We start from the raw sequence: 20,139 nt of genomic DNA, 5'->3' as shown, positions 1-20,139 counted from the left end.
TGGTAGAAGTGATGCCATCCTTTTAGGATGGCACCATCACCTATGCTTGTCATCTGGAACATTTACCAGTGTTCACTGCTTCCTGATGGCCCAAGGGAGCAGGAAATGAAATGATTTAGTGAGCAGTTGTTGGGTACCTATTGTGTGCTCAGTGCTATGAGAATAAAAATAGATAAGGAAAGTATGGCTACCGCACATGGTGGTAACCGAGGAAGAAGTGACGTAACTCCTCTGAGGATAACCCTGCTGAAGGGCAGGGGGAGGCTCATGGAAGATGTGGCCACCGAAGAGAACTGGAAAGACACGCTGAGTTTTTCAACTGTGAATGCAATGGCAGAGGTTGTCACAGGGATGGGAGTGAACCAGAGAGGAGGCAGCAGTGGGGCTTCGCAGGGGGGTCGCAGGTGGTACCTGATACAGCAATATTTATTTTGATTGCTTTGAATTCATTTATACATATTGAATAAGTACATATGTATCTTTTCTTATGGAAGTCAGAGTTTAAAGAATAAATGCACTGGGGAATTTTGGGTAGTTGAGGTAATGCAACCACATGAATGTGAAACTGCACATCTCTTCTGAATAAAATAAAGACAGAGTATAACACAACTATGCAAAGCCAGCATCTTCAGTGTGACTCAAAGGCAGAGAACGACCGAATATGAGAATTTTCTCCAGCACAGTGCAGGCGCCGTCCTCACACTTTGCAGGTGTTTGCAGGGCAAGTGCAGCTCACAGAACAGGGAGACCAGCTTCAGGTCAGAAACGGATCTGAATCCACCCCTGGAAAGAGGAAGTCGCCTTAAGCATGAACATGCATTTCCTGGCATATCAAAGCACTGACTATAAAGAAGAGCTTTTCAGTGTGTGGTGGATGTGACAACACAACCTGGGAAGGGTCACGCTTGGGAGGTTTAAGGGTTAACAAAAAGGGCGGCATGCTGAGTGCTGCACAGCGAAGAGCAAAAGCGGGTGTGGGGGAGGGGAGCCTATAAGAAAAACAAAGGACACGCACCCCCTCTTCTCACTGCCACCTCCAAAAATATTGACGACAAAGAGAAAGCATAATCCATTCAGTAAGGAAACTACGCTTTACTGCACTGACAGAAAGCAGGCAAGGGTAGTCTTGAAGCATCTCATGAAACAAACTAAACTGCTGTCCTGGTTCACATAAAGGCAGAGGCACAGACAGTCTTTCTCTATACAAAACTACCAGAAAGGAAGACTAAAGGTGGGATTACAAACAATTTAGCTGGAAACCACCCCCTACAAAAGCAGTAACAAAGCAGAAGAAAGCTGTCGTGTTATACTCCAAATTAGACCCACTTGAACGGCATGGAGAGGTCTGCAGAACGCCCTCAACCAGAAGTTCAAAAACTAAGACCAGAAATCAGTGTAAAAAGAAAAATAAAAAAGGAAATGAGAGATGAAGTTGGAAAATAATGAAAGACAAAATCAGATCAGCATTGAAGTCCAAATTAGAAGGCACCCAAAAAAATAGGTTAGAATTAAAATGTACATTTTCAATGAAAATACATTTAAAAAGGTAAAAACAAACTAAGACAATGAAAATGAGGAAAAGAAGCAACAATGTAAATACAATCAGAGAAAGTGGATGAAATGGATTATTGGGAAAAATACCCAATTTACCTATAAAGAAAGATAGAAAAAAAAAAACAGTGGGGCAGAGCTACTATTTAAAACCGTAATCTAAGGGAAAATGCTTAGTAATGAAGTAATACCTGAACCTACATATTGAAAACTAACTGGTGCACACCCTAGCAAAATGATTGGATAAAGCAATTTACAGCGGCCAAAAAAGTAGACTAAACTTAGACAACTCGAAGTACATGCAAACCAAAGCCACAATGGAGCAGACTTTTCAAAGTACTCCAAGAAAGAAAACGTGAACCAAGTACTTCATATCTGGCTAAGCAGCCCCTCCGACATCCAGACCATTCAAACAATAGTTTTAACATTCAGCACGCAGGAGCTTTCATGAAGAATACACACACACACAAAATTTGTCTTGCCAAGAGATGACTGTGGAGGCTTTAGAACAAAGACCATTGGCATTTTATATATTTAATATTTGTATCTAATGGTTGTAGGTAGAGAGAAGGCTAAAATGATGTTGCAAAGATAGATCTAGGGCTCTCTCTCTCTCGCGCGCGCGCGTGTGTGTGTGTGTGTGTGTGTGTAATGCAAATAAAGTGGAGAGATAAAAGATGGAAAGAAGAAAGGAGAACACACTCATTGATCACTGATTGGCATATGGGCAATAGTGATAGGTAGGATACGCTTAAAACAAGGGCCAGGTGCGGTGGCTCATGCTTGTAATCCCAGCACTTTGGGAGGCTGAGGTGGACGGATCACCTGAGGTCAGGAGTTCGAGGCAGCCTGGCTAACACGGTAAAACCCCATCTCCAAAAAAAAACCTACCACCACCACCACCAACAACAAAAAACAAAAACAGATGCCAAAATGAATTGTGGAAATTTGTGTAAGAAAATATGAATGAGACCATTTAAAAAGATACGAGTACCAAAGTAACCTTTAGAACAAAAATAAAAAGTATTATAAATACCAAAAGACATAAATTATACATAAAAGAGCAAATAACATGCTCTTTTTTTTCCAAAGAGATGTATTTTAATAATGAAAGACAGCACTAGTGAAATTTTTCTATATGTATCTTTTGTGATATTAAACATTTACTGTCAAATATATATATTTAAGTGAGTAACAATACAGTTCACTTTGTCATGAAAGAACTGTGTTTTCAAGGGCTTTTAAAAAGGTTGAAAAAAGGATAAAATTCCTCTTAGAAAATAACACTCAGGAGTTAATGGCATCAAAGTCACATTGATTAAAGAAGGAAAATAACAACGTTTATGTTAAGGTGGTTTTAACATGCTCTTTTAAACAAAATGACAAATACAATATACACAAGTACAATTTTAAAGAATAAATACCATAACACAGTATTTCAACAAATATTCCTGGGAAATTAGACACTGACATGCAGAAAGACCCTCAGGTTTCTTTCTATACCATTCACAAAAATTAACTCAAAATGGACCATAAATCTAAATGTAAAAATTAAAACTCTAAACTTGGTGGAAGAAATTTTTAAGGAGAAGGTCTTTATGACCTTGGGTTAGGCACAGATTTCTTAGATGAAGTATTACAGGAACAATCCATGAAAGAAAAAACCTATAACTTAGGCGTCATCAAAATTAAAAACTTTGGCATGTCAAAAGACACTACCAAGAAAATAAAAAGACATTCTGCAAGCTGGGAGAAAGTATTTGCAAATGGTGTATTTGACAAAAGCTTTGTATCCAGAATCTAAATAATGTATTTGACAAAAACTTTGTATAAAGAGCTATTACAATGCCCGCTCTCTGTCTGTCTGTCTGTCTCTCTCTCTCTCTCTCTCTCACACACACACACCCTTAAAATGGGTGAAAAGTTTGAACAGACGTTTCACCTACGCAGGTACGTGAATGGTGAATAAACACATGAAAAAATGAACATCATTACCTATCAGGGAATGCAAATTATAATCACAGTGATGATACCCCTTCCCCCACACGCTACCTGGCTCTAACTGAATAGACAATAACTCCTACGGGTAAGGAGGCGGGGACACAGGGAACTCCCGTGCTGTGGTGGGAGGCCCAATCATGCCGTGACTTTAGAACATAGCTTGGCAGTTCCTTAAAAAGTCAAACACATATTCACCATAAGACCCAGAGATTCTACTAGGTACCCAGCTAGGAGAAATGAAAACCCATGCCTGCATAAAATCCTGCATGGGAATGTCTACTGCAGCGTTACTGATGCAAGCCAGAAAGTGGAAACAACAGAACATGTTCATCAGCTGGTGAATGGACAGGTAAACTGCGGCATATCCTTACAGGGAAATGTTATTCAGAAATAAAGACATAGGACATACTGATGTGTACTACAACACGTAAGAACCTCAAAAACACTATTTTAAGTGGAAGAAACAAGACAAAAAAGACTACATTTTATGTGATCCTATTTATATGAAATATCCAGAAAAGGTAATTTACAGACAGATAGTAGATTAGTAGTTGCCTGAGCTGGGGATGGAAATGGGAATGATGTCAGATAGACACGAGGTGGTTTTTCGGGGTGATTAAAATGTTCTAGAATTAGATTGTGGCAGTGGTTCCACTGTTCCATAAATGGATTTTAAAATTGTTGAATTTCATATATAAAGCAGGTCAATTTTATGAAATGTTAATTATATTTCCACAAAGGTATTAAAAAAATAAGAATATGTCAGAATTGAAACCAAATATACCAGTTTTGTCAATACAGGTAAATTGGTTTAACTCAGTGAGTAAAATAAAATGTTTTCCAATTAACTTCAGAAAGAAAGTCCCCCATGTATGCTGTATGCAAGAGAGTCATCTAAAATTAAACAATTTGAGAATGATGAAAATAAATTTACAGAGATATACTATACAATTGGAAATAGGAAAATCAGGGTAGCAATACTTGCTTCATGCCTAGTAGAATTCCAAATGCAAAGCTTTTGGAAATAACAAAGCATTTAGAAATTGACAAAAAATTGCAAATAACAAAGGACACATTTTACTGCTTAAAGCCCTAATTTATGATAAAGTAATAATTATGAATATTTATTTACCAAAATAATAATCAACTTGAAAAAGCAGAATTTAGAAGAGATGCAAGGAATTCTAGATAGGAAAGGAAGACTTTAAGACATCACTCTCAGTATGAGACAGACAAAGGTACAAAATATAAATTAGAATATGGAATACATAAAAAATGCAAGCCTTAAGGCAGATATTTGTATATATCATATTTACACCCTGATAATTGTCAGTGCATATTTACATAGAACACACAGGAAACATTAATAAGGACTCATGACATACTAGGTCACAAAGAAAACAATAAGATTCACGGAGTAAGAATTATGTAAACAACACTCTCTGATTATAATGCAGTAAAAGCAGAAAGCATTAACCAAAATGAAAAAGACCCTTTCATTAGAAAATTTAAAATCCTATTACACTTGAATAAAAGAGGAATACAAACCAAAATTACAGAATTCATAAACAATAGTAATGAAACACTACATGCAGAATTTATGGTATATATTCAGAATGAGGAAAATGTATAGCCTTAAATATTTTTTATAAGCCAAAATGGAAGAAAGGAAATGAATTAATTTTCCTTTTCAAATAGCTAGGAAGAAATTGCCAAGCAAACCAAAAGACACCACAAGGAAGGAAACATTGAATATTAAAGATAAAGACAGAAATAAGCAGAGTCTAATGCTACGGCTGTGTTTTTTTTTGTCTCTCCTCGAGCAAGGTTATTTAATATTTAGGGAAATCATTAATATAATGCAGTATATGTTAATCTAAAAAGAAAACACATGGCTGGGTGAGGTTGCTCACGCCTGTAATCCCAGCACTTTGGGAGGCCGAGGCAGGCAGATCACTTGAGGTAAGGAGTTCAAGACCAGCCTGGCCAATATGGTGAAGCCCCATCTTTACTAAAAAATACAAAAGTTAGCTGGGCATGGTAGCGGGTGCCTGTAATCCCAGCTACTTGGGAGGCTGCGGCAGGAGAATTGCTTGAACCTGGGAGGTGGAGGTTGCAGTGAGCTGAGATTGTGCCACTGCATTCCAGCCTGGGCAAGACTGTCTTAAAAGACAAGCAAACAAAAACCAAACAAAACTCCAGACAGACAGACAGACAAAAACCACCTGACTTTTCTCCTTACCTGCTGAAAAAGTCTCTATCAAATTTCAACGACCAGTCTTGATGGAAATATTCGTGAAAATAACAATTGGTGGATATTTTATTAACATGATAAGATACATGTACAATGCTTCTACAGCCAGCATCTTACTAAATGGGGAAACATTTTTGAAAAGGATCAGGAACAAGGCAAAGATACTTATCATCTCCACTACTCTTCCACGTTGGGCTGGAGGTGGAGGTACAATTGTTTCTCTTAAACATACAAAAATATTTCAATCTTACGAGGTGAATGCAAATTAAAACTACACCGAGATGACATTTCTCACTTAACGGATCTGCAGACATTTTTGAATCAATCTCTCCTGCTCTGCTGGGGAGGCTGTGTAGGAGCAGACACACTCACACTTTGCTGATGGGAATGAGAATTGTTAGAAGCCTAATGGAAGGGAGTTTAGCAATAGCTAGAAAAATGACATTTGCATTCTCCTTTTGGCTTATTAATTTGAATTCTAGAAATTTACTCATTTTAGATGATGTTCTTCTATAAAATAAAAAAATCTGTTTACAAAGTACTTATTGCAGCATTGTTTGTAATTACAAAACATTGAAACAACCGGAACGCCCATATATAGGAGAGCAGCTGAGCATCCCTGACACATCCAGCCCATGAAGTACTTCTTACATGGCTTTACAAAGTACTGAGAAAGGGCCAGGCTTGGTGGCTAATGCCTGTAATCCTAGCACTTTGGGAGGCTGGATCACGTGAGGTCAGGGATTGCTGGGTTGAATGGTAATTTTGTATTTAGGTCTTTTTGTTTGTTTGTTTTATTTTGTTTTTGTTTTTGAGATGGAGTCTCATTCTGTTGTCCAGGCTGGAGTGCAGTGGCATGATCTTGGTTTACTGCAACCTCCACCTCCCAGGCTCAAGTGATTCTCCTGCCTTAGCCTTCTGAGTAACTGGGATTACATGCATGTGCCACAATGCCCAGCTAATTTTTGTATTTCTAGTAGAGAGGGGTTTCACCATATTGGCCAGACTGGTCTCAAACTCCTGACCTCAAGTGATTTGCCTGCCTTGACCTCCCAACGTGCTGGGATTACAGGCGTGAGCCACCACGCCCTGCCTGCTTTTGAGGAATCACCACACTGTTTTCCACAATGGCTGAAGTAATTTACACTCCCACCAACAGCGTATAAGCATTCCTTCCACAACCTCGCCAGCATCTGAAAATATTCCTGTTATTATCTCATAGCATTTTATCATAAGCACTTTACAATGCTACTGAACATTTTACAGGATGTTTCTTTTTAATATAATACTATTTTCACAAGCATCACTTTAATATCTTCATGGAGGTGTAATTGATATAAACTCACATATCAAAAGTGTGCAATTTGATAAGTTTTGACATGTGTCTGCACCTGTGAAACCATTACCACAATTGAGTTAATGACATTTCCCTCATTCTCAAAGCTCCCTCAGGCCCCTTTGAAATCTCCCCTCATCCTCCTAGACTCCTCTTGCTCCCCAGCAAACACTTGCATGCTTTGGGTCATCATATATAAATTTGTATTTTCTGGAGTGTTCTACAGATGGAACTAGAGAGTACATGCTCTTTTTTTTTTTTTGTCTGACTTTTTTACTCAGGATAATGATTGGGAGATTCACTCATGCTGCTGAGTGTATCTACAGTTAATTCCTTTTTGTTGCTGAGTAGTATTCTATGAAACTGATACACTGTGGTTTATTTACCTACTTGGCAGCTGAGGGACATCCAGCTTGTTTCCAGTTTTGGGCTATTGCAGATAAAGCTGTTATAAACATTTAGGTACAAGTCTTTATGTGGACATTTCCTGTTAAAAAAAAAAAAAACCCACAAGAAACATCCTCATTTCTTATAAGAAACACCTATGAATGGAATGACTGGATCCGATAATAGATGAGTTTAACCTTTTAAGAAGCTGCCAAACTGTTTTCCAAAGTGGTTGCACCATCTTACCTTTCCATCAGCAGCATAGGAGAGTTCCAGGTCCCCCAGACCCTCTCCTGGGCTTGGCATAATTTTAGCCATTCTGGTAGGTGTGGAATGCTTCTCACTGTGATTTTGTGTTTAATGTCATATATTTAATGACTAATGACATTGAGCATGTTTTCATGGGCTAATTTACCATCTTAAATGTCCTGTGGTGAAGTATCTGTATATCTTTTGCTCACTTTTCCCCTTACTTTTTGTCATTGTTGAGTTTTGAGAATTCTTTATATATTCTGGATAGGAGTACTTGTTTTAGATGTATGCTTTGCAATGATTTTCCCTCAGCAGTGCCTTGTCTTTCGTTTTCTTAAAAGTGTATACTGAAGAACAGAAGATTTAGGTTTTGATGAGGTCCCGCTTACCAATTTATTATTTTATAGATTGTGCTTAGATGGCCATATCTAAAAAATCTATGCCTAATCAAAGGTCACAAAAATTTTATGTTATATTTTCATTTGAAGTTTTATAATTTTAGGATATATATTTAGATCTATTATCTAGTTTGAGTTAATTTATGTATATGATATAAGGTATAGATTGAAGTTTTTTTTGAGTATAGATATCTCGTTCTAGAATTATTTGTTGAAAAGACATCATTTTCTACTTAATTGCTTTTGTATATTTGTCAAAAATCAGTGGTCAATATACATATATATCTGGAGTCTATTTTGTTCAACTGATCTGTCTTTATGCCAGTATCACACTGTTTTGATTATTGTAGCTTTATAATGTCTTGAAATCAGGTAGTGATAATTCTCCAATTTTGTTCTTTTCTGTAGCTCTTCTGGTTGTTTTAGGTTCTTTCAGTTTCCATATGGATATAAAAATCAGTTTGCCAATTTCTGCAAAAACCTATTGGGATTGTTACAGAAATTATGTTGCATCTATGGATCAGTTGAGGGATGAGTGGTGGCTAACCATGTTAAGTTTCCTAACCCATATGATGAGGCATGTCTCTTCATTTATTTGGGCACTTAAAAATTTCTCTCAGAACTGTTTTGTGGTTTTCCATGTATAGGTCTCTGGCATCTTTTGTCAGATTTAAGTCACATTTTTTTTGTACTATTGCAAATGTATTATTATTTTTGAATTTCAGTTTTCTGTTGTTTGTGGCTAGTATATAGAAGTGCATTTGATTTTTTTTATTGCATTTTAGGTTTTGGGGTGCATATGAAGAACATGCAAGATTGTTGCATAGGTGCACATGTGGCAGTGTGATTTGCTGCCTTCCTCCCCTTCACCTATATGTGGCATTTCTCCCCATGCTATCGCTCCCCAACCTTCCACCCCCTGCTGTCCCTCCCCTATTTCCCTCCAACAGACCCCAGTGTGTAGTGCTCCCCTCCCTGTGTCCATGTGTTCCCATTGTCCAACACCCACCTATGAGTGAGAACATGCGGTGTTTGATTTTGTGTTCCTGTGTCAGTTTGCTGAGAATGATGGCTTCCAGGTTCATCCATGTCCCTACAAAGAACGCGAACTCATCATTCTTGATGGCTGCATAATATTCCATGGTGTATATGTGCCACATTTTCCCTGTCCAGTCTATCATTGATGGGCATTTGGGCTGGTTCCAGGTCTTTGCTATTGTAAACTGTGCTGCTATGAACATTCGTGTGCATGTTTCTTTATAGTAGAATGATTTATAATCCTTTGGTTATATACCCAGTAATGGGATTGCTGGGTCAAATGGAATTGCTATTTCTAGGTTCTTGAGGAATCGCCACACTGTCTTCCACAATGGTTGAACTAATTGACACTCCCACCAACAGTGTAAGAGTGTTCCTATTTCTCCACATCCTCTCCAGCATCTGTTGTCTCCAGATTTTTTAATGATCGCCATTCTAACTGGCGTGAGATGGTATCTCAATGTAGTTTTGATTCGCATTTCTCTAATGACCAGTGATGATGAGCATTTTTTCATATGTTTGTTGGCCTTATGTATGTCTTCTTTTGTAAAGTGTGTGTTCATATCCTTCGCCCACTTTTGAATGGGCTTGTTTGTTTTTTTCTTGTAAATCTGTTTTAATTCTTTGTAAATTCTGGATATCAGCCCTTTGTCAGATAGGTAAGCTGCAAAAATTTTTTCCCACTCTGTTGGTTGCTGATTCACTCTAATGACTGTTTCTTTTGCCGTGCAGAAGCTGTGGAGTTTGATTAGGCCCTATTTGTCTATTTTGGCTTTTGTTGCCAATGCTTTTGGTGTTTTGGTCATGAAGTCCTTGCCTATGCCTGTGTCCTGAATGGTTTTGCCTAGGTTTTCTTCTATGGTTTTTATGGTGTTAGGTCTTATGTTTCAGTCTTTAATCCATCTGGAGATAATTTTAGTGTAAGGTGTCAGGAAGGGGTCCAGTTTCTGCTTTCTGCATATGGCTAGCCAGTTTTCCCAACACCACTTATTAAACAGGGAATCATTTCCCCATTGCTTGTTTTTGTCAGGTTTGTCAAAGATTGGATGGTTGTAGATATGTCGTGTTGCCTCCGAGGCCTCTGTTCTGTTCCATTGGTCTATATCTCTGTTTTGGTACCAGTACCATGCTGTTTTGATTACTGTAGCCTTGTAGTATAGTTTGATGTCTGGTAGTGTGATGCTTCCCACTTTGTTCTTTTTGCTTAGAATTGACTTGGCTATGCGGGCTCTCTTTTGGTTCCATATGAAGTTTAAGGTGGTTTTTTCCAGTTCTGTGAAGAAGGTCATTGGTAGCTTGATGAGGATAGCGTTGAATCTGTAAATTACTTTGGGCAGTATGTCCATTTTCACGATATTGATTCTTCCTAACCATGAACATGGAATGCATTTGAATTTTTATTATTTTGTATCCCACAATCTTGTCAAACTCACATTAGTTTTAGTAGCCTTTGTAGATTATAATGTCTTTTTGATTGATTGAACCCTTTATCATTATGAAGTGTCCTTCTTTATCTCTGGCAATGAAATCTGTTCTGAAGTTTACTTCATATGATATTAATGTAGCCACTCCATCTGTTTTGACTGATACTAATGTGATGCATCTTTTTTCATCCCTTTACTTTTAATTTATATGTCTTTACATTTAAAGTGTGTTTCTTGCTCTCATTTTATAGTTTGATCTTGCTTTTTAAAATCCAATTTGTCAAAAGCTGCTTTTTGCTGTTTAGACCATATTAACTATATTAATTCATTTTGATACTGCTATAAAGAACTACCCAACAGTGGGTAATTTATAAAGAAAAAAGGTTTAGTTGACTCACAGTTCCACATGGCTGGGAAGGCCTCAGGAAACTTACAATCATGGTGGAAGGTGAGGGGGAAGCAAAGACCTTCACATGGTAGCAGGTGAGAGAAGTGCTAGCAGGTGAAATGCCAGATGCTTGTAAAACCACCAGATCTTGTGAGAACCCCCTTGCTATCATGAGAGCAGCATGGGGGAAACTGCCCCTGTGATCCAATCACCTCTCTTGACATATGGGAATTAAAATTCAAGATGAGACTTGGGTTGGGACACAGAGCCAAGCCATATCAGTGTATTTAATGTGTTTGTCGATGTAGTTACATTTAGCACTGTCTTCCTGCTCTTTGTCTTGTCTGTCTTTTCTCCCTTTTTCCCATTTTGTTTGAATTGTGTGTTTTTTTTAAGTTCCAACCTTTTGTTGGATCATTAACTGTAATGCTTTGTTTTGTTGTGTTAGTGGCTGCTTTAGGGTTTATAGTAGACACCATTAATGAATCCCTATCTTCAAGTGTTATTACACCCCTTCACAGGAGTGTAAGCACCTATAATCATATACTTTCATTTCTTCTTCCTGCCTTTATGCTATTTTGTCATGCATTTTATTGTTATACATGCTATTAACAGTTAAAACAATTGTCTTTTAAAGAGATTTAAATAACAACAAAGACCTCTATTTATTCTGCTGGTTACCATTTCCAGGGCTCTTCATTCCTTTCTGAGAATCCATATTTGTCTGCTATCATTTTTCTTCTGCCTGAAAGACTTCTTTCAGAATTTCTAGTAGTGTGGCTCTGCTGCTGGTGATGAATTCTTTCAGCTTCTCTCTGTCTGGAAACCTTTTTATTTTGCCTTTGTTTTTGAGATTTTTTCCCAGGGTATAGAATTCTTTGTTGGCAGCTTTTAAATTTTCCCCTTTTTCCTCTTTCTAGATGTTGACTTGCTGTCTTCCCTCTTGCATTCTTTTTGACAAGAAGCCATTATCCTGATATGTGCCCTATGGTTGGTTTTAAAATCTTCTCTTTGTCACTGGTTTTGAGTAATTTGATTGTCATGTGTCTTAGAGTAGTTTTCTTCATGTTCCTTTTGATTGTGACTTACTGGTTCTTGAATTTGTAGGCTTATAGTTTTTGTCGAATTTGGAAAAATTTCGGCTATTATTTATTTACGTAATTTTTGCTGTTATCCTGCTCAGTCTACTTAGGGGACTTCATATATTGGGCTGCTTTAAATTGTTCAACTATTATAACCAGCATAATTTCTAATAGACACAAAATATTTCCTTGTGTGTTTCTTAATTTGTTCAATTGTTTATCTTTCAGTTGGGCATATAATTGGTTTTAATGTTTTATTTTTCTACTGTAAATATTGCTGGGAAAGACATTTTGGGAGAAGCGTGTTCTGATTTTTCAAAAACATAAATTATGAGAAAATTGGTTTTAAAATTCCTTTTACATACTCACAGATTATTTTATAAAGGTGTTTGCTTATTTACCTTCCCATGCAATGCATGAGAATGCCCATCTCACATAGCCATTGCTAGCATTGGGGGTTTTAAAAGTTATTTTATTCAAACATAATTTTCCTATGGAAATTTGTGTATATATGTGTGTGTGTGTGTGTGTGTGTGCGCGCACCTGTGCATGCATGCTTGTGTATGAATGCATGTACATATTATCATAATGAATAACTTTTTGCTTATTATATTTTTAAAAATGTAAGTTAAGCATGAAAAATGTATTGAAATGCTTGAATAACAGAGCATTTTATTGCCTCTAACTTCTGTTCCAAATTTATTGATTTTGACTTACAATATTTGACACATATACCACTGTTTAAATGACACACATATGACACCCATGTGTGTAGAATATAAACTTTTTTTCTTTTTGAAACAGAGTTTTGCTCTTGTTACCCAGGCTGGAGTGCAATGGCATGATCTTGGCTCACTCTGACCTCTGCCTCTCAGGTGCAAGTGATTCTCCTGCCTCAGCCTCCCAAGCTGGAATTACAGGCACCCACCACCACACCTGGCTAATTTTTGTATTTTTAGTAGAGACAGGGTTTTACCATGTTGGCCAGGCTGGTCTCTATCTCTTGAGCTCAGGTGATCTACCCACCTTGGCCTCTCAAAGTGCTGGGATTACAGGTGTGAGCCACTGCGCCTGACCAGAATATAAACTTTTGATATTTTAGGTAAAACATTAGAAACCATTAAATTGACAGTTCTACTTATTAAGCTACCCTACACATAAGCACCAACACAATTCACAGGCAGCTGAGGAATGAGGGACTTTATCAGATCGCTGTTTCTGCCACTGCCATGTGGCACCAAGCTCACATTGCCATTTATAATCTTTGAATTGTGCTATTTTAACCAAAAAATGAACTTTTATAGCGAATTTAGATGGAAGGTGAGACTTCATTAATGCTTTATTACATTATTTTAAATTATTCAAATTTATGTAAAATGAAACAATGCTCTTGTGTAAATTTTGTTTCTCTGTCAATATTTTATTTTCTAATTTCTGCTTTGTGGCTTATTTCAATGCCTAGAAAGTGTGAGTAAATATTGAATAATGGGAATAATAGAAAGTGACTCTGGGCTCCTGTAACAGAATACCACAGACTGGGAGGCTCATAAACAGCACAGGTTTCTTTCTCACAGTTCTAGAGACTGAAAGTTCAGGATCAAGGTGTCCACAGCTTCAGTGTCTACTGAGGACTTGTCTTCTGGTTCATAGATGACCATCTTCTCACTGCAACATCATGTAGTGGAAGGGGCAAAACATTTCTCCAGGGTCTCTTCTTTACGGGAATTAATCCCATTCATGAGGGATCCACCCTCATGACTCAATCACCTCCCCAAGGCCCCACCTCCAAATGTCATCATCTTGAGGGTTAGGTTTCCATATTTAAAAATTGGAGGGTCACAAACATTTAGTCTATAGCAGGAGAAGGCCTCCTAATTTAGTTTCCAATTTTATTGAGAATTCCTCTAGTTTTTAGATATTGGGAATAGATATTTGCTTTTCTGGACAGAAATACAATTTATATAACTTTGTCTGTTGACTTGGTATGTTTATTAATAGATTTTCTAGTGTTAAAGTGTCTGCATCCCTGAGTAAACCTAGTTGGCTTTACAAGACTATTTGGTTAATATCCTGCTGATTGTTTTTGTTAGTGTTTTCTAATGACGTTTAGCTTTATTTTTAAATATGGTATTATCCTTTCTCTTTGTTGGTTTTTGACACTAGGGTTGTATTAGCTTTCTGTAATGAATCCAGCAGTCTCCTAGGTTTTTCTATGCTGTGTATTAGTGGTCGTACATTTAAAATCATCATTTCCTTGAAAGTTTGCAACCATTGAAGGCACCATTAGTGCATTTCCCCTTACTTCTTAGTTTTGGGCTTATTGGTCTATTCAAAATTTCATCTCTGATATACTGTGGCTTAATAATTGTTCTCATGAGGGGCTGGGCAAACTTCTCCACCCCACAAACCATGGGCTTGGTCGTGAATCCTGCTTTGGCCATTGGAATAGGAAGAATATTACATATGCAAGTCTGCATAGAGGCTTTGAACAGACTTAGGACTTTAGGTTCACTCTGTCCACATGTTCTTTCCACGAGAGGAAAGGTTTCCAGGGAAACTGTAACTATTTCAACACGGAGCCCACCCCAGCTGCACCTTGCCAAGCTCAGCCAACCTACAAACCCATGAGAAAGAAACAAATGCTTCACATTTTAAGTGACTGAAGTTTTGTAATTATTTCATATGCAGCACTAACACAGAAAAAGCTGATTAATGCATATACCAAGATATTGCCAGCTGACAATTTCACTGAAAATCAATTTATTTCCCTCCCCCTCTTTTTCTTCTCCTTTCTTCCCTTTCTTTCTTCCTTCCCCTCTTCCTTTCTTCCCATCTGTCTTTCTTTTCACTCATTCCCTTTCACCCTTCCTTCCTGGAATTATTTAAAGCCATGAATTTGATTACTTATGCTTGTGATCATATCACAGTTGTTTAATGTGATATTTTCATTTCTTTATATTCAAAGGTCTGTTATGATATTTCATTTTTTTCTCTTTATCCTAATAATTATGAGTTATTTTTTTCTCCAAGAGTTTACTTTTTTTTGATGGCACAAGCTCTATTATTAATGTTAAGATTTAGTGTGGTGGTGTCAGAAAATATAATCATCTCTATTTTTTTTCTCAAATTAAACTTTCCTAAGTTAAATTTTATCGAGGTTTTTCTTAGCACTTAAATATGATTAATTTTTGTAAATACTACATGAACTCTTGGAAAGGCTTATGTATAAGTTTCTTGTTCAAGTCTCTGACATGCTATTTTCTGTTTACTGTCTCATGGAATAGGGAAGATGCGTGGAAATCTCCCAGTTCACGTGTGTTTCTGTCCATTTCAGATATACCTACAGCATGGTTTGCTTTTTAATTTCTAGGATATTATCAGTACTACAGTTTTGTATTGCTATATTGTAACTTTTATCAACATAAAATAATCCTCTTCATGCTGTGAGAAACTTTCTGACTTAAATTATTCTTTGTTAGTAAAATTGTCATTTCTGCATTCATTTTCCCCATCTGTCTCATAGATACCTATCCGACTTTTTATTTTAAACATTCTTTTTCATTTGTTTTAGGTATGTTTGTTGGAGGTTTTTTTTTGTTATTAGTTTACCCTTTAAATAATGCAACAGTTTACAATTATTCATTTCTACCCTATAACATGTTTGTCATTAGTATGTGGTCTTTCTGTTCATTATGTCTGTTCTTTCTTTCTTATTTTTTTTTTTTTAATATGGACAGCGTGTCTTGTTTGCCTTTATTTCCTCAAATGATTTGTCAATTTAAAATTGTGCTAATTTAAAAATTTTTGTTTGACATAGTTTTATAATATGGTTACTTAATATACTTACTCAAAGGCACTAATAGAACTTATAATACCTTATATGTAAAAAGCCGAACATTGAGCACCTTTACTTTTCCAGCTGCATTTGCCAGATTTCATTAATTTAACATGGATTATAATTTCTTAGAATATAACATTCCCTATTTAACAAAGCCTTTTTGCATACGTTTTCATAAAATACAAAGACAATTACGAACTTATTAATTAATTTTGATATTTACCATTTGTTCTTTAATCCAATAAGTCTCTCTCTTCATGTCCTTAATTTTGATTTAGCTCTTGGTGATCTACACGGCAGAGTCATGTTTCTCCGCGAAGCACAGTTTCTGGTGGTCTCGCGTGTTGAGCGTGTTGCTCTGAGCCTCCCTCACCTGAGAACGGCGGCCTGATCCTTGGGGCGGGGAGGAGGGCATCAGCAGGTGCGGCGTCAGCAGCGCCGCCTCCCACCCGCGCTGTCTCCCACCCGCGCCGCCGCCGCCTCCCACCCACACCGGCTCCTCCCCACCCGCGCCGCCTCCTCCCCACCCGCGCCGTCTCCCACCCGCGCTGTCTCCTCACTGCGCAGCCTCCCCACCTGCGTCTCCTCCCCACCCGCGCCGCCTCCTCCCACCCGCGCCGCCGCCGCCTCCTCCCCACCCGCGCCGTGCTCACCTTGCGCCTGCTACTTCCTGTTTTCTTCTTGGCGATACCCATTTTATGAGTCTGAAAGTCTGTGGTCAGTTTTTCTGTTCTATCCTATTAATTTTATTCTCCTTTCCTTACCCGAATTCTGGAATATTGTTCCAGTTTCTTCTCCTGCCCCCTCAGTGATTTCTTTTTTTCACGGTGCCGCGTGCTCTGAGCTGCGTCTAGCCTGGATTTAGCTGGCCATTCTGGTTTTCTTCGCAGTTTCTTCACACTTCTACCTGCTTTCTCCGGTTTATTGTGACATGCTCTTGAATCTTACGGGAAACGTGGAGTTGCTGTTTTATGACATATTCTCCCTTTCTCTGTCGAAAACATAGTTCAGCAGACTTCTTCCAGATGCCTAAGACGTTATCCTCACTCTTGCTGGCTACAGATTTTCACCCTGAGCCACATGTTAAAATGTTTTCTTCGTTTTTCAAAGACAGAGGGACTGACCCAGGCTCAGGTTAGCGAATCCCAGGACCGCTGGTTGCTGCTGTGCAGTGTCTTTGACTCACAGGCGGCACTGGCAGCGCTGGCACACGTGCCCTCTCTGCCTCAGGCTCCTCACAGGCCGTGGTTTTCAGACTGGATCTGTGGCTCCCTGGAGGTTCCACAGGGCTTTTCAGGAACGTACAGAAGCATTCTAAGCTAGAGGGTCCTCACCATCCTATTACACCCACAGCTGTGCCTGTTACCTAAGAGCTTGTACTCGAAACTTCACTGAAAATGTTTGAGACCCACTGCTTCAGGAAACACACTGGGTCTCCTTAGGCGTGTACGTGTAGGGACATTGCCTCTTGCACAGTTAGCAGGATTGCAAGAGGGGATATTGCCCTCTGTACAGCTGGCAGGATTGCAAGAGGGGGCATCCCCCTATACACAGCAGGATTGCAAGAGGGGTCATCATCCTCTGTACAGCCGGCAGGACTGCAAGAGGGAACATCACCTTTTGCACAGTCAGCAGGATTGCAAGAGGGAACATTGCCCTTTGCACAGCTGGCAGAATTGCAAACCTCCTGCAACATGGACAACAAGCCATGCTTCTGATTTCACTCCAGTCTCTCTGCCTGGCTCCCTGGTGAGCACAGCTCCTTGGGTGGAGGCTCTCTTCTGCTGCTGGGGATGGAAAGTGTGGCCTCAGGGGTGTGAGGAAGTCAGAGGGGAGGGGCATGCTCTGAGATGAGAATCCTAAGAGCCACCATTTCTCAGATTGGCATGCTCTATTGATTTGTATGTGATGGGATTCTTGGCAGGGACACAGAGGCAGTGAGGGCCTCTCTTTGCTCTCTAGTGATTCTAGAAGGTGGCATGTCATGGACACTAATGTCACTCCTTCATGTGTCCTTTGACCTCCTCCTTTTGAACAATGCTTGGATCACAGCTAAGGATAGTATCAGAAACGATGTCCCCATGTTAATAGCCTCATGGTTCTGACTCCAAGGCCTGGGTTCTTTTCACTAAATGCCTCCTGGGTTCTAGGGCAGATGTAGATTTTTTTCCCCCATTTGTGTGTTTTCATGGTTATTTAAAGGAAGTTAAGCAATATTTCAATACATTTACTCAGATACCCTTCTCATGAGTTTTTTAAAAATCAGAGTGAATTTTAGGTGATTTTAGTGTTTTAAGCATCTTGTGATCTCTGTCAGGAATGAAGAGCTCTTGGAGCGTGTGGCCTCAGGCTGAGGAGTTGGCCATTCTCCGTGGGGCTGACCTGCAAGGTCACACGCATGGTGCAATGCCTGATCTGGGTCAGACCTGTGCGTGGCTCTCAAGGGACATGGATGTGTGTGAGGACCATGGGCCCCTCTGTGGGAGGTGACAGGTGCCACTCAGCATGCCCCGTCAGGACTTCCTGAGACAGGCATCTCCTCCTGTGCAGTGTGGTCATGGAGGCTTTGGTGTTCCTTGCTCGTGGTGGTGGAGGGAGTGGAGTGGGTGGTCAGCAGGGTGGAGTGACTCCAAAGATGTGCGTGAGGTGGAGGGGGCAGGGCTTTGGGTGGCTGGACCAGGAGGTCTTGTGCCCTGCCCGGCTGCCTCTGCTGGGTGCGCCCTCCATGAAGCAACAGCGACACTTACTGGGCATAATTTACTACTCCCAGCACCCCTGGAGGCCAGCGCCATGCCCTCCTCACTTTTGGGATAAGGAAACTGAGGCTTCCCAAAGTCACACAGCTGGCCAGCAGGGGGCTGAATGCAAACGAGGCATCCAGCTCCTGGCCCTGAGCTCTTGAGGGCGTCACTGCGGTGGCCCAAGGAACCAGGGCTGGGCTGAGCAGCCATTTCCATTACTGAAAATCAGGGAAACCAAGAGACCTTGCACTTTTCTTCAAGCAAAATAATTAAAAACCACTTTTGACTTATTCATGAAAAGAGATACAATTTTGTATTAAGCAGAGGCAATGGGGGCTAGGGATTTTCTGTGTAGACAAAATCACCTCATTTCTTCATCAAAATGTGTCTTTTCCATTCACTTCCAGATGTGGTAATGTTATTACCACCCCTTTAATTTCTCTTACATTTGTGCTTTTAAAAAGGTTTCGCTTTTATTCAGAGTGAAATGCGATGTGCATTTTATTTTGAGAAGCCAGCCACCTAGGGCTTAAGCAAGTGCTTGGAGTGAGGCAAACACCAGCACCTGGGCAATTATGCCCGCAGCAAAGAGTGTGCCGGCTTTCCTGCGGAAGGGATAACTGGAAAGTTGAGTTTCTACCTCAGGTCTTTGTCGAGGTGGTCTGAAGTTATTACACCTTGGGGGCAGGGCCCCGTGCTGTCTTCAGTGAGAATTAGAAGGCCATCTTATTTAAGAAGAGGTTGCCTTTTGCATCTTCTGTACACTGAAATAAACTCTAGCTTCTTTTTTGCATAAATGGGCTTTTACTTTGGAACCCATGTGCAAAAGCACTGGACTTTTCCTGGAGAATATTTGGGATGTGGACTCTGTGAGCCTGCTGAGCTAGATTGTGGAAAATGCATAGTGTGAGGTGTTTTGTCAGGGCTTGCTTTAAATAATTACTGCTACGAAGGTCGAATGGGATTTCACTTGAATTAATTAAGGCTACTAATCAAGACCAGATGCGCTGAAATGATTATTTTCCCACCTTGATCGTTCTCTGTGGGCATGGAGAGACCCCAATTAGAGCCTCAGTGAATGGAGGGATTTGTGTCACTTAAAATTAAGATTGCACAGAACTGGACAAAACATCTGTTAAATTGTGATTAGCCAAATTTCCAAATTTCATTTGGACTGGTGCTAAAAGGACACATTTGCCAAATAATGATCAACACAGATGCTCCAATTACATGATCATATTTGCAAAAATGGTTTATGTAAAGTCAGGATGTCATCAGATAAAATGAAAACTAAGTGACACGTGGCCCCATTTCTCACCTTAGTGAGCAGCAGAGAATTGCTATAACCTACGTGGGTCCCTAGAAAGCATATTGCATTTTCTGTTCTGAAAACAATGTTTTCATTGACAATCATGGTTTTGATGGAAATCTCAAGAAATTACTACAGAT

The 20,139-nt window shown here is 39.3% G+C and overlaps 1 long non-coding RNA gene across 2 annotated transcripts; it reads right to left on the bottom strand.

The window, feature by feature from the left end:
* Window positions 1-213: 213 nt before the first annotated feature.
* LOC135273930 (uncharacterized) lies at window positions 214-17,101 on the bottom strand. 2 transcript variants are annotated; one of them, XR_010341687.1, is made up of 3 exons: window positions 16,603-17,101; window positions 16,173-16,342; window positions 214-783 (listed from the first exon to the last, which is right to left on the bottom strand). It is a non-coding gene; the product is annotated as an uncharacterized LOC135273930 (long non-coding RNA). The 2 variants fall into 2 exon arrangements; XR_010341688.1 differs by lacking the exon at window positions 214-783 and adding an exon at window positions 7,099-7,629.
* Between the last annotated feature and the right edge of the window lie 3,038 nt (window positions 17,102-20,139).

This window comes from Aotus nancymaae, unplaced genomic scaffold (assembly GCF_030222135.1).
Source record: "Aotus nancymaae isolate 86718 unplaced genomic scaffold, 86718_ANA_hifiasm-v0.15.2.pri h1tg000010l, whole genome shotgun sequence".
NCBI lineage: Eukaryota > Metazoa > Chordata > Mammalia > Primates > Aotidae > Aotus > Aotus nancymaae.
The sequence above is the reverse complement of the archived record's forward strand: the minus strand, read 5'-3'. Positions and strand labels throughout refer to the sequence as shown.